The following is an 11,919-nucleotide window of genomic DNA, read 5'->3' on the forward strand; positions in this document are numbered from 1 at the left end:
AGAATCAAAATCTTTCGGATTCGATTGGTCACATCCTTCATCCAGCTAGGTGACCCTACTCCGTCATTAATGCAATGAAGATGGTGGGTGGGTGACTTGAATTCCAAACCAGACACAAACCCAGGCCACGCTAGAACTCCTCACCCTCCCACTGCACCAAAGCTCGTCGACCTCCCTACCTCCCTGCTTCTCCAAAACTCGTCAACCTCCCTGTGCAGGGCTTGAACTCTAAATATCCAACAGAATTGACCGTGTCATTGTCTTTCAAATTTAATCGTTTGAATTCAGAGTCTCTATATCTAGACGTGCCCAACCACTAGGAGGGCATAGAAGAAATGTTTTTAAAATCATCGTAGGTACCTGCAAAAGCAAAATGTAAGAGGAGAGACGGCCCACACAAATATTACTAGAAGACCCACCATGGCTCCTTCACTGTTTCAATATCTTCTAGGTAAGTAAGGATCTATTGCATCTGTTCGTTTTTTGAAAACATTTTTTGTTCAATCTCACCATTGCATTATTTGTTCAAAATGCTCAAATATGTTTATGGGCGAAATCGCAGGTCAGTGTATGTATTGCAGTGTGAAAATCCTCTGCATCAGTGGTTTTTCCTTTGCATTAAATGATCTAGGTTTATTTTCATTGGTTTCAGGTTTCAATTTTGATGGGTTTTATGTGGTTTTCTAATTTTAAGTATTTTTGTCTCTGAAATCAGGTATTGCCTCAAAAAAGGTTCATAGAATTTGTTGAACTTTCCTCGTACGTTGATGATCTGAGTCTTAATGTATTCTATGGAGTTTGTGATCTTATTAGTCTTCGAGCTACAGTCTATGCCCTTTTGGGCTTTTGAGATTTCATTTAGGTTTCCTATTGAAATTCTTCATATATATGATTGAAGGAGGAGAGAGCAATACAATTTATATATCCAAGGACTGGTTTTTAGGAGGTTGACATTGTTGGGTTATGGTCAAATTCCTAATAGGTGTTTGTGAAGACAAAACAACCTTTGCAATGGCTAACACCATGGATATTGATGATGATTCTTTGAGGGAGATTATGGATGTGTTTCCATTATGCAGTAGTGCAACACATGCTCTCATTTGTTAAGAATGTCAGAGATGTGGCCATGTGTTGTTGTGTTAGTAAAAAATGGAGAGAGGAAATGAGAAACATTCAGAGCCTTTATTTTTCAAGAAATGTTTGTGATGAGGGATTGACTGAGTCAGATGTTGTTGTAAGCCGCATGGTATTTTCAACGTCTGCATTGGAAGGGCTAATTGTTTATTTCCATTTTTCTGGGAATAGCTTACGAGCTTGGTTGTCACACACATGCAATTCATTGAAGAACTTGGAACTTCGACTCAATAATCTTGTAGTAAAAGGTCCTGTACCTAATTTTCCCACTAAGCTTGATTACATTTGTTCCTTGCCTCATCTTGAAAGCCTTAAGTTATGGGTGTTCATCTATCACAAGCACCAAATTGGAGCCCTTTCATGATCCTTCATACATTGGAAGTTGTTGGTATTCATACACGTGATTTTTCATTATCCAACATCATTCATGTGTGTCTGATGCTAATGTGTTTGACTTTGCTAGGCTATGATGGTGTCAAAGTGGTGATCATTGATTTGCAACTTCTAGAGTAGTGCAGATTGGATTTTTATGGTATAGGTGATTGCTCTGTCAACATAATTGCTCCCAAACTTCAATCCTTTGATGTACAAGGAGCTGCGTTGATTCGTATAAAGGGAATTCACTCCCTAAGGTGGCTTTCAATAGAAAACAATGCTGGTTTACAAATTATGTTTTAAGATGCTCTTACATATTTGCTTTTGGCTCTTCTATTTCATTTCATTTTCTTTTAAATGCATACTTTTATTCTGATTTCTGTCTTATTTTGTTTTGGTAATATTTCAAATTGTTTTATTTCCTAGGAAAGTAAATAAGGTTGAATTTTAGAGCATCTATCCATTTAGGGACTGTAGTGGTATTGGGATGCCATAAACACAGTTTTGCAATTTGGAACTGATGTGAAGCATTTGGTAATGAAAATTGAGTTTAGCGGAGATGCAGAAAGACTGCAACCCTTTCCTAAGATGGACTCTGTTGATTTTTTCAATAGCCATCCAAGATTAATCAATTTTGAAGTACATCGTGCCATATCTGTTGCACTTTCACAAAGAAACAACTTGGCACAAGAAAGCTTGTTCATCTCTAAATTATAAAATATTGTTTGGGATGTTGGTTGCTATCTTTGCATTTTATTTTTTGGTTAGTGTTTTTGTTGGAAAAATGGAAATCTCAATGAAAGATTTGTATTATTTTTTTCTTTTAAAGTTGTATTTTTTATCTTGTAGTTGGACCCCTTGTTCACCATACCTTGCCTAGAAAAGATTTTGGTTATAGTGAGGTCACCTTTGAATGATGAACAAAAAATGATGACATTAATGTCCTTAGTCAAATACAACCAAAAATTAAAAGAATTGATTATATGAATTTCCCAAATGAAGAACTGCTAAGAAACTACAGACAAATTCTTTGAGAAGATTATGAGGTTCAAGCTTAGGAATCAGGTTGTCACAATTAAGTAAATCAATTCAGGGTTTCGATGCTTGATGCTTTGCTGGCTTACCTCTTATGGGTGGTTCTGGAAGCAACACAATCCTATGGTTTAAAGAGTTATGATATTTGTACTTGGGGCATCAAAGATTAAGGTGCCTACCTTATTTTTGGGAAATACAACTGATGTTCTCTATAACTATGTAAATCTCAAATTGGAAATTCTTTAAGAATCTGACTTGAGTTGCATCTTATTTACTTTTATTTTTTAAGTAGAGTTATTGTGCTCTTATAATTATCTGTTTGATTGTCATGTTTGAGTTTGAGATGGATATGGTAATATACAAAAGTTGTACATTTTGGCACTTCTAAGGTGTCATTTTTCCTTCTCTTTGATATAGAGCTTCGGGATATCAAGAAACGATGTTTAGGTTTCATTTTTAGTTTCTATCTTCTATAGAGTTATAAAGAGAGCACCTTTGTAAATGGTTTGATCACCATTAGATGGATTTCTGTTGGAGGCAGAATCACTGCTATTTGGAAAATATTCTATAGAAACATATTTGGAGGAGATACTATTTTTGCCTATAATCACAGTATATGTATCACAGATGCTATCCTTATTGCATATGATCTTTCCACTGCTTTTATTATTTCATGATCATAAACCTAGAAATGGTAGGTTTTGGAATGATTAGCTGTTTTATTGAAAAAAATTGTTGTATAATTTCATGGATCGTGTCCTTGATTTATGCGAGACATATTTACAAAATTTATTGCTTTATAACTTTTTTGGGATGGTTTTGACCTACTGGAAAATATGCTTGATCATTTGTTTTAAGCAGTTTGGGGTGCTATGCTTTATGGATCTTCTCTATTTGATATCCATAGTAATTACAAATCTTTATACTAAATACATATCCCTTAATTTAACCCACTTTCCTTACGTGTTTTACTAGATTTTTAGTTTGAACCATATTGAATTGTGAAGGTCTTAAACCTAAAAAATTGAACCATATTGAATTTTGATGGTGATAAACCTAAAAAACATTGCAAACTCTCATAGTACATATGAACATTGCATATCATTAAATGATCATATTTTTATATATTTGTTCTTTCAGAGTTTTGATGTAGCTTTTAGCTGGTCTTTAGCCCAAAATATTATTTACAATGCACTCTCAAATGGTCATCCTTTACATGTCTATTGACCATTCCGTTAATAATCAACAGGTGCAATATTTCTGCTTCAGAGTATATAGGTGTAACATTTAGTTAGAGAAGTATATGGTTTACAATACCCTCTTTTACACATCTATCCATTGTTCACCTAATAATTATCAATTATATTAAATGATAAACTATGATAGAGATCTTATAGGTAAGGAATTTCAATTGATCACTTTTTAGAACCTAACCTTTAATGTACTAAAGTTGATTTTAGAAATCAAGAATTTTCACCGTTTGAACTTAAAAAGTAATTTAATTATAGATTCAATATATAGTACATTATCACAACTTGAGATGGCTAAGTGTTTCTCTACTTTACTTGAGCTTATACATGTCAAATTGGTGAAGTATTGATTGCACTGAGTTTATTTGATATAGCAATGCCTATATGGATGCAAATTTGATTGAAGAAGTCTACACTAAAGACCTTAATTGATTTGGTTGCATAGGTTTTTGAAGAAATCCTTAAAACCCTGTCATATATCTCCTTCTCCTTATTTTCTTTTTATGTCTTTAAATTTTAGTTTTAAATTCAAATGTACATTAGAGCATCAACAGTGTTTGGATATTTTTTTATCATTGTAAATTATAACCAACGCCATAGGTTGACATGGGACTCTTTGGCCTTACTAAGTGAACTTCATGACTTCACCAAACATGTAGATATTTTGTTGTCCAAATTTAACTACCATGAATTTTATATTTGTTAAGTTCATGAATGCACAATATGATGTGGTTTGCAACTTATTTTTATATATTTTTTAAAGTAAGCCTACTATTAGGTATTTTAAGTTTTTAGTTCGGTTTATTACTAGTTAGAATAATTTTGAAATAAAATTTAAAATTAAATTTGGTGATAAATGAATTATCTTAACAATATAAGTATTAGAGTCATCTAAAATGAAAATGGAAAAAAATTAGGGTTTGAATCAATATAAATTGCATAAGTACAATTCAAAATCACAATTTTATCACTTTTCGTTGTCATATTCATGAAACTACTTGGATGAACATTTGAGATTCGAAAGGTGAAAAATGAGATAGTGAACATAAAAGTAAATATTGGTCTTGAATATAATAATAATTCATTTATAATGAAGTTAGGGAGGATAATATGGGGGTTTCTTAGGAAAGTACTTGTTACTGCAAAATTGAGCGAGCCTAGTGCAAAGAATCATTAGAAAATTTATCTCTTATAACAATAAATAGATTAGCCACCATTGTCGCTTCAATGATGTCTCTCTTACTATTTTGTGATTGGATGTTATTCTCATAGGGGACGTTTCCTTGGTAAATATTAGAGGTTATATGACTAGGGCTTCAAGCTAAATGACTCTCGAAGGATCTTATAGATAAATCTTCTAGAGAATTCTTCAATAAAAGAGGGCTCAAGGGTGATTGGAGTCTAATGGCTATGGAAGAAGGTAATGACAAAGCCTTGGATAATAAGATGAGAGTTACAAATGTTTAAGCACACTTTCCACCAAACCCATAAAATAGTGTGTTTACAATAGATCACGACAAGTTTTGTCTCCTTGCGCAAAGCCAATAAGAACTCAGAGAATAAAAATTCAATGTAAAATGATATAGGGATTCCCTTGTATATATTTTTCCACGTGTGAGGGGTTTTGTGAATTATATGCACTTTTGCAAGAAATCCTACGAGGTCTCTTAAGGTGATGCAACAAGTGATGCATAGTCACATTTCCATGGGCCAAAGTGCAATTACTGGTTTAATTTATGACAGGACATTGTTATCACAATTCTGAGAGGTAGAATTACAATGTGCTGTGTTGAAGCAAGAATATGCAAAAGAAATATTTTACTAAAATTTAACAAAGAGAATTGAACATAGAGGAGCTATTGAGCATTATCCATTGGAGAAGAAAAGAAGGGGGACTCCAAATTTTTGAAGGTGTCGAAACTTTGTGGTTGTTGTAGTGGCTACATCAATAGTTTAAAAGTATATTTAATTGTTGTCATCCCCTTTTCACCTTCAAAATCGGCATGAAAAACAAAAACAAAAAGTTTTACACTTTAAACCCAATAAAGAGCTCTCACGCCACTTGTAGTGAACATTTATAGTAAAGATCAAAATATGAAAGATCAATTGTTGATATTAAGAATGAAACCCTTGTCTTCATAAATACCAAAACATGTATACCTTAAATGTAATGTACCTAGTGAATATATTTTTTAATAACTAACGAGGTACCCAATGGAATAATTAATACAATGTGACCATAACCATTGGAGATATTAATTCAGTAGTTTATGGGTGACAAATAAACTCATTTAAAAATAAATAATATAATGATAAGGGGTAGTTGTCCTAGATCCCTACGAATACATGTGGGAAACTAAAAATACACATTGTATTGAGATATGTTGAATGTTGGATATTGTTTGGTAGTAAACATGAGTTTTGAAGTGATTCATTTCATAAAAAGTATTTGATAGTGTTCCATTAACCTACCTCTGTATTCTTGTGTTCATTATTTTGTGAATGTTTTGGTATTTTGAAGCCGACGGTTTAAGCCTCAAGATTAAGGGTTAGTGTTTTATTTATTTCTCTTATATGTACAATACAAGAAAAAATAAATGAAAAACCAGCTCCTAGGCTTGAGAATTAAATTTGTCTTCAAAAACACCAAAACATTCATAGCATAAAAAATAAAAACCTTAAATTATTGTGGCACCATCAAATATTCATCATGGAATAAATCACTCCAAAAATCATGCTTTTTATAAAATAATACATCCAACACATTTAATACAATGATACTCATGTATTTATACTTCTTCATAAGTATTGATACGATTGTACCACAAATACCCCTCATTATTATATTATTTTCTCTTAACTAATTAGTGGACCTATTTACTACCATTAACTATGAAATGGACATATTCCATGATTGTGACCATAATACATTCATCATCCCTTTAAATGCTATTACCCACCAAAAGTGGGTAACCCGTATGAGAAATGTTTCCTGTCCATTGGTTAGCTAGCTAGCTAGCATCCTTATGATGATTCAAAAATACCTTTCCTTTAGATCTCGCCACCTATGCTTTCAGTAAATGTTTTGGGGCACACTAATGTGAATCATAGGCCAAGCTGGATGATTGACTGCTTTTGATTGTACCCTTGTTCTGATGTTTTACTTAGGAGATTATCCTTTGTCTCTAGTCTAGTGTATCCTTCCCTAAGGCCCTTTTCTTCCACTATTAGTACAAACACTAATAGGAGTCACTAATTGATATAGTGTGCCCAAGGTAATCCATACTTGTCAGATTCCATGTTTCCCTTATATTCACTTCCATTATTTGGGTTGATTGTCATTGGTCATTAATATTGGCACCTTATATCCTCGTCTCTAGGCCAAGGCCTAAATTTTTTCCCTAAGAGGTTGATGCAATTGAAAGAAGCATGTGGGAAAAAGCCTAGAATAAGTTATATCCCCCTCACTAGCCATCACCCAATTCCTAATAATTTCATGTTCTATCTAAGTGAACTTTTGAATGTCCCAACCCTACTGAATGATAAATTGTTGCATCTATAAGGGGTGTTGGAAAAACACCAAGGAAGCTAGGTCACCTAAGTAATGCATGAAGAAAGGCAAATCACTAAAGTTAACTTGGTACATAAGAGGCATGGAAAAAGCAATCCAAGGAAATAAGTATCCTATACCTCCATGATTTCTCCTCTTCTCATTATTATATTCAAATAGTTGGACCTCCTTTAGCTAGTATCAGTTCTATGGCCATCTTCCTTGAAGCCTTTCCCATTCCATGACCATATTATCACATGCATCTCTAGATTAATGGGCCAACCTATGAAATGTCCTTCCCCTTAAGGGTTGGAAACACCTAATAGGGATAACTGAGTAATCATCCCAAACATAAGTGTGGTAATTTGTCTAAAAATCATGAGTTAGAAATACATTTGAAAGTAAGGTCTGTGTGAAGTAATTTTTCACCCCTAACATTGAGTATGGTCCATTATGTTGCTTTAATGGTTTTTGTCCCTAATGTTGTTGACATCACTTGATATTGAGAGTATTTTTCAAGTGGTTCATCATATGTACAGTAGACATCCCTTAAGAGATGGCTTGACACCTTTCCATCATAATGAAGAGGACATCTAGCCTAGTTTTAAGAGAATATAACAATGCAACCCCAATGTTTCCCTCTTGATATGAGTATTGGATTTGAGGAGCCTCCACATGGTAAAATTCCCTTTACTATACCTCTAGATATGAAACATTAAGCCAAGAATCCAAGGCATTAGCTTGATTGATGGTGTGTCCAAGTGGACCTAGGATCCCCCCACACTGGCCTTGCACTTATTTGATGGACGTTGCCATGTTCTAAGGCCCAGATTATGATGGAGACCACTTGGGATGGCTTAGGAGGGATATCACACCTTCTGTTGATGTCTACGCTTAGTCTTAGGGCTTCCACATCACCGATGCATGCCCTAGGAAGGTGACATGAGCCTTCTTGATCATGACATTTTGGTGGAGGAGATGTTACTTGGAGATGTATACATGCACTTTGATGATGTACCTTGGAGTGAGGAGCACTCTTGGACCCACTTTATCACTTGCTTGATGGAGACACCCATTTTTGGAGAATGACATCATGTTGGAGAGTCTCTCCTCACAAATGCGTGGAGGATTACACACTTATGTTTTTTTATTATTTTGTAAATTTATCTTAAGGTTTGGTTGTGACCTTTAATCCTAGTTAAACACTCCAAGAAAACTTTTAGGGATTTTTGTTGTAAATTAGTGAACAGTGACTTGAATACCCCTCATATAAATAGAGGAAAGTCACTCTCTCTTGTTCATTATCACACACAATGTCTCTTTTCTCGTGACTAATTGCATACTAACATTCTTGTCTTTTTCTCTTGATCACTATGGATGAATGATGGAGTGAATTTCCTTGGGCACAATATTTTGCATGAAGAGATTATCTTTGGATTGATGAAGTGAATCTTAATTAATTGGTGTAAGTTTATTATCATTTTTTTTCTTCAATTTTGCATGTTATTTCCTAAAATTAGCGTTTATATTGTGCCATATTAAAAAGTGTAGAATCATCCATGAAACCTTGTCTCGACATTTTATGCAAAAAAAAACATTCAAGAATCCAAAGGAACTTGTTGCATGCATCCTTTGACCTTTATTATCCTATTATAATAAGTCGCTAGAATTTATAAGAGTAGATCTTTAGTCTTCCACCCTCTTCATCCAAGTCCTTCCATCACTGACCTCGCCCTCTTTGACTTAATAACCTAATTGAATAGAAGCACTAATCTAGTTGTGAGATCACCTTGTAAAAATTTTCTTTTCTTATTTTTTGGTAACAAACTAGGGTTAGGGTTTGGTCTAAATATGAATTTTATAACAATTTAACATCTATATGTTACTATTTTACTGGTAGGAACTATATTTAATAAAATTATAAACACAAAATCTAACATTAATTGCATGTTTTACACATAAAATTAGGGTTGAAGTCTAGATATTTATTATCATTACATGCATTTTCAGCCATTAAAAAATTAAAGTTGACCTGTCCCTTACCTCATTTATAACTTTTAATCCTCTATTGATTTTATCATTTATAGGTTATTTCTTTCTTGTTATATGTTATTACACATTGCAAATTTGCATATCGTAAAAACACTAGTTTATGGGTTTGGTGGAAAGTGTGCTTGAATATGTGTAACTCTGATCTTATTATCCAAGGCTTTGTCATTACCTTATCCCATAACCATTAGACTCCAATCACCCTTGAGCCCTCTTTTATTGAATAATTTTCTAGATGATTTATCTACAAGATCCTTTGAGGGACATTTAGCTTGAAGCCCTAGTCATCTAACCTCTAAGCTTTGCCAAGGAAACCTCCCTTGTGAGAATAACATCCAATCACAAAATATCAAGAGAGACATCATTGAGGCGACAATGGTGGCTAATCTATTTATTGTTATGAGAGATAAGTTGTCTAATGAGTCTTTGCACTAGGTTCACTAGATTTTGCAGTAACAAGTACTTTCCTAAGCATCGCCATATTATCCTCCCTAAGTTCATTATAAATGAATTATTATTATCTTCAAGACCAATATTTACTTTTATGTTCACTATCTCCTTTTTCACCTTTTGAATCTCAAATGTTTCATCCAAGGTAGTTTCATGAATATGACAATGAAAAGTGATAAAATTGTGACGTTGAATTGTACTTATGCAATTTATATTGATTCAAACCCTACTTGTTTTCCATTTTCATTTTAGATGACTCTAATACTTAGATTGTTAAGATAATTCATTTATCACCAAATTTAATTTTAAATGTTGTTTCAAAATTATTCTAACTAGTAATAAACTGAACTAAAAACTTAAAATACCTAGTAGTAGGATTACTTCAAAAAATATATAAAAATAAGTTGCAAACCACATCATATTTTGCATTCATGAACTTAACAAATATAAAATTCTTGGTAGTTAAATTTGGACAACAAAATATCTACATGTTTGGTGAAGTCATGAAGTTGACTTAATAAGGCCAAAGAGTCTCATGTTAGGCTATGGCATTGGTTATAATTTACAATGATAAAAAAATAGCCAAACATTGTTGATGCTCTATTGTACGTTTGAATTTAAAACTAAAATTTAAAGACATAACAAGAAAATAAGGAGAAGGAGATATATGATAGGGTTTCAAGGATTTCTTCAAAAACATATGCAACCAAATCAATTAAGGTCTTTAGTGTAGACTTCTTCAATCAAATTTTCATCCATATAGGGTCTGCTATATCAAATAAACTCATGTGCAATCAATAATTCACCAATTTGACATGTATAAGCTCAAGTAAAGTAGAGAAAATATTAACCATCTCAAGTTGCGATAATGTACTATATCTTCAAATCTATAATTAAATTACCTTTTAAGTTCAAACGGTGAAAATTCTTGATTTCTAAAATCAAATTTAGTACATTAAAGGTTAGGTTCTAAAAAGTGCTCAATTGAGTTTCCTTACATGTAAGAGCTCTATCATAGTTTAGCATTTAACATAATTGATGATTATTAGGTGAACAATGGACATATGTGTAAAAGAGGGTATTGTAAACCATATACTTCTCTAACTAAATGCTACACCTATATACTCTAAAGCAGAAATATTGCAACTGATGATTATTAAGGGAATGGTCGACAAACATGTAAAAGATGACCATTTGAGAATGCATTGTAAATAATATTTTTGGCTAAATACCAACTAAAAGCTACATCAAAACTCTAAAAGAACAAATATATAAAAGATGATCATTTAATGATATGCAATGTTCATATGTACTATGAGAGTTTTTAATGTTTTTTAGGTTTATCACTATCAAAATTCAATATGGTTCAGTTTTTTACGTTTAACACCTTCAGAATTCAATATGGTTCAAACTAAAAATCCAGTAAAACACATAAGGAAAGTGGATCAAATTAAGGGATATGTAGTTAGTAGCAAGATTTGTAATTATTATGGATATCAAATAGAGAATATCCATAAAACATAACACCCAAAACTGCTTAAAACAAATGATCAAACATATTTTCCAGTAGGCAGAAACCATCCCAAAAAAGTTATAAAACCATAAATTTTGTAAAAATGTCTCGCATAAATCAAGGACACAATGCATGAAATTATACAACATTTTTTTCTTCAATAGAACAACTAATCATTCCAAAACCTGCCATTGCTAGGTTTATGATCATGAAATAATAAAAGCAGTGGAGAGATCATATGCAATAAGGATAGCATCTGTGATACACATGCTATTATTACAGGTAAAGATAGTATCTCCTCCAAATATCCTGCTATCCAATATTTTCCAAATAACAGTGATTCTGCCTCCAACAGAAATCCATCCAATGGTGATCAAACTGTTTACAAAGGTGCTCTCTTTATAACTCTATAGAAGATAGAAACTAAAAATAAAACCTAAACATTGTTTCCTGATATCTTGAAGCTCTATATCAAAGAGAAGTCAAAATGACACCTTAGAAGTGCCAAAATGTATAACTTATGTATATTACCATATCCATCTCAAACTCAAATGTGACAATCA

At 32.7% G+C, this 11,919-nt stretch overlaps 1 pseudogene; it reads left to right on the forward strand.

Annotated features, from left to right (window-relative positions):
- Positions 1–1,011: 1,011 nt before the first annotated feature.
- LOC149200716 (F-box protein At1g10780-like) lies at positions 1,012–2,592 on the forward strand (annotated as a pseudogene).
- Positions 2,593–11,919: the final 9,327 nt, after the last annotated feature.

The sequence above is a fragment of the Pinus tabuliformis genome, chromosome 2_1, assembly GCF_031772625.1.
Source record: "Pinus tabuliformis cultivar Carrire ecotype Pingquan chromosome 2_1, CPIR1, whole genome shotgun sequence".
Taxonomy (NCBI): Eukaryota; Viridiplantae; Streptophyta; class Pinopsida; order Pinales; family Pinaceae; genus Pinus; species Pinus tabuliformis.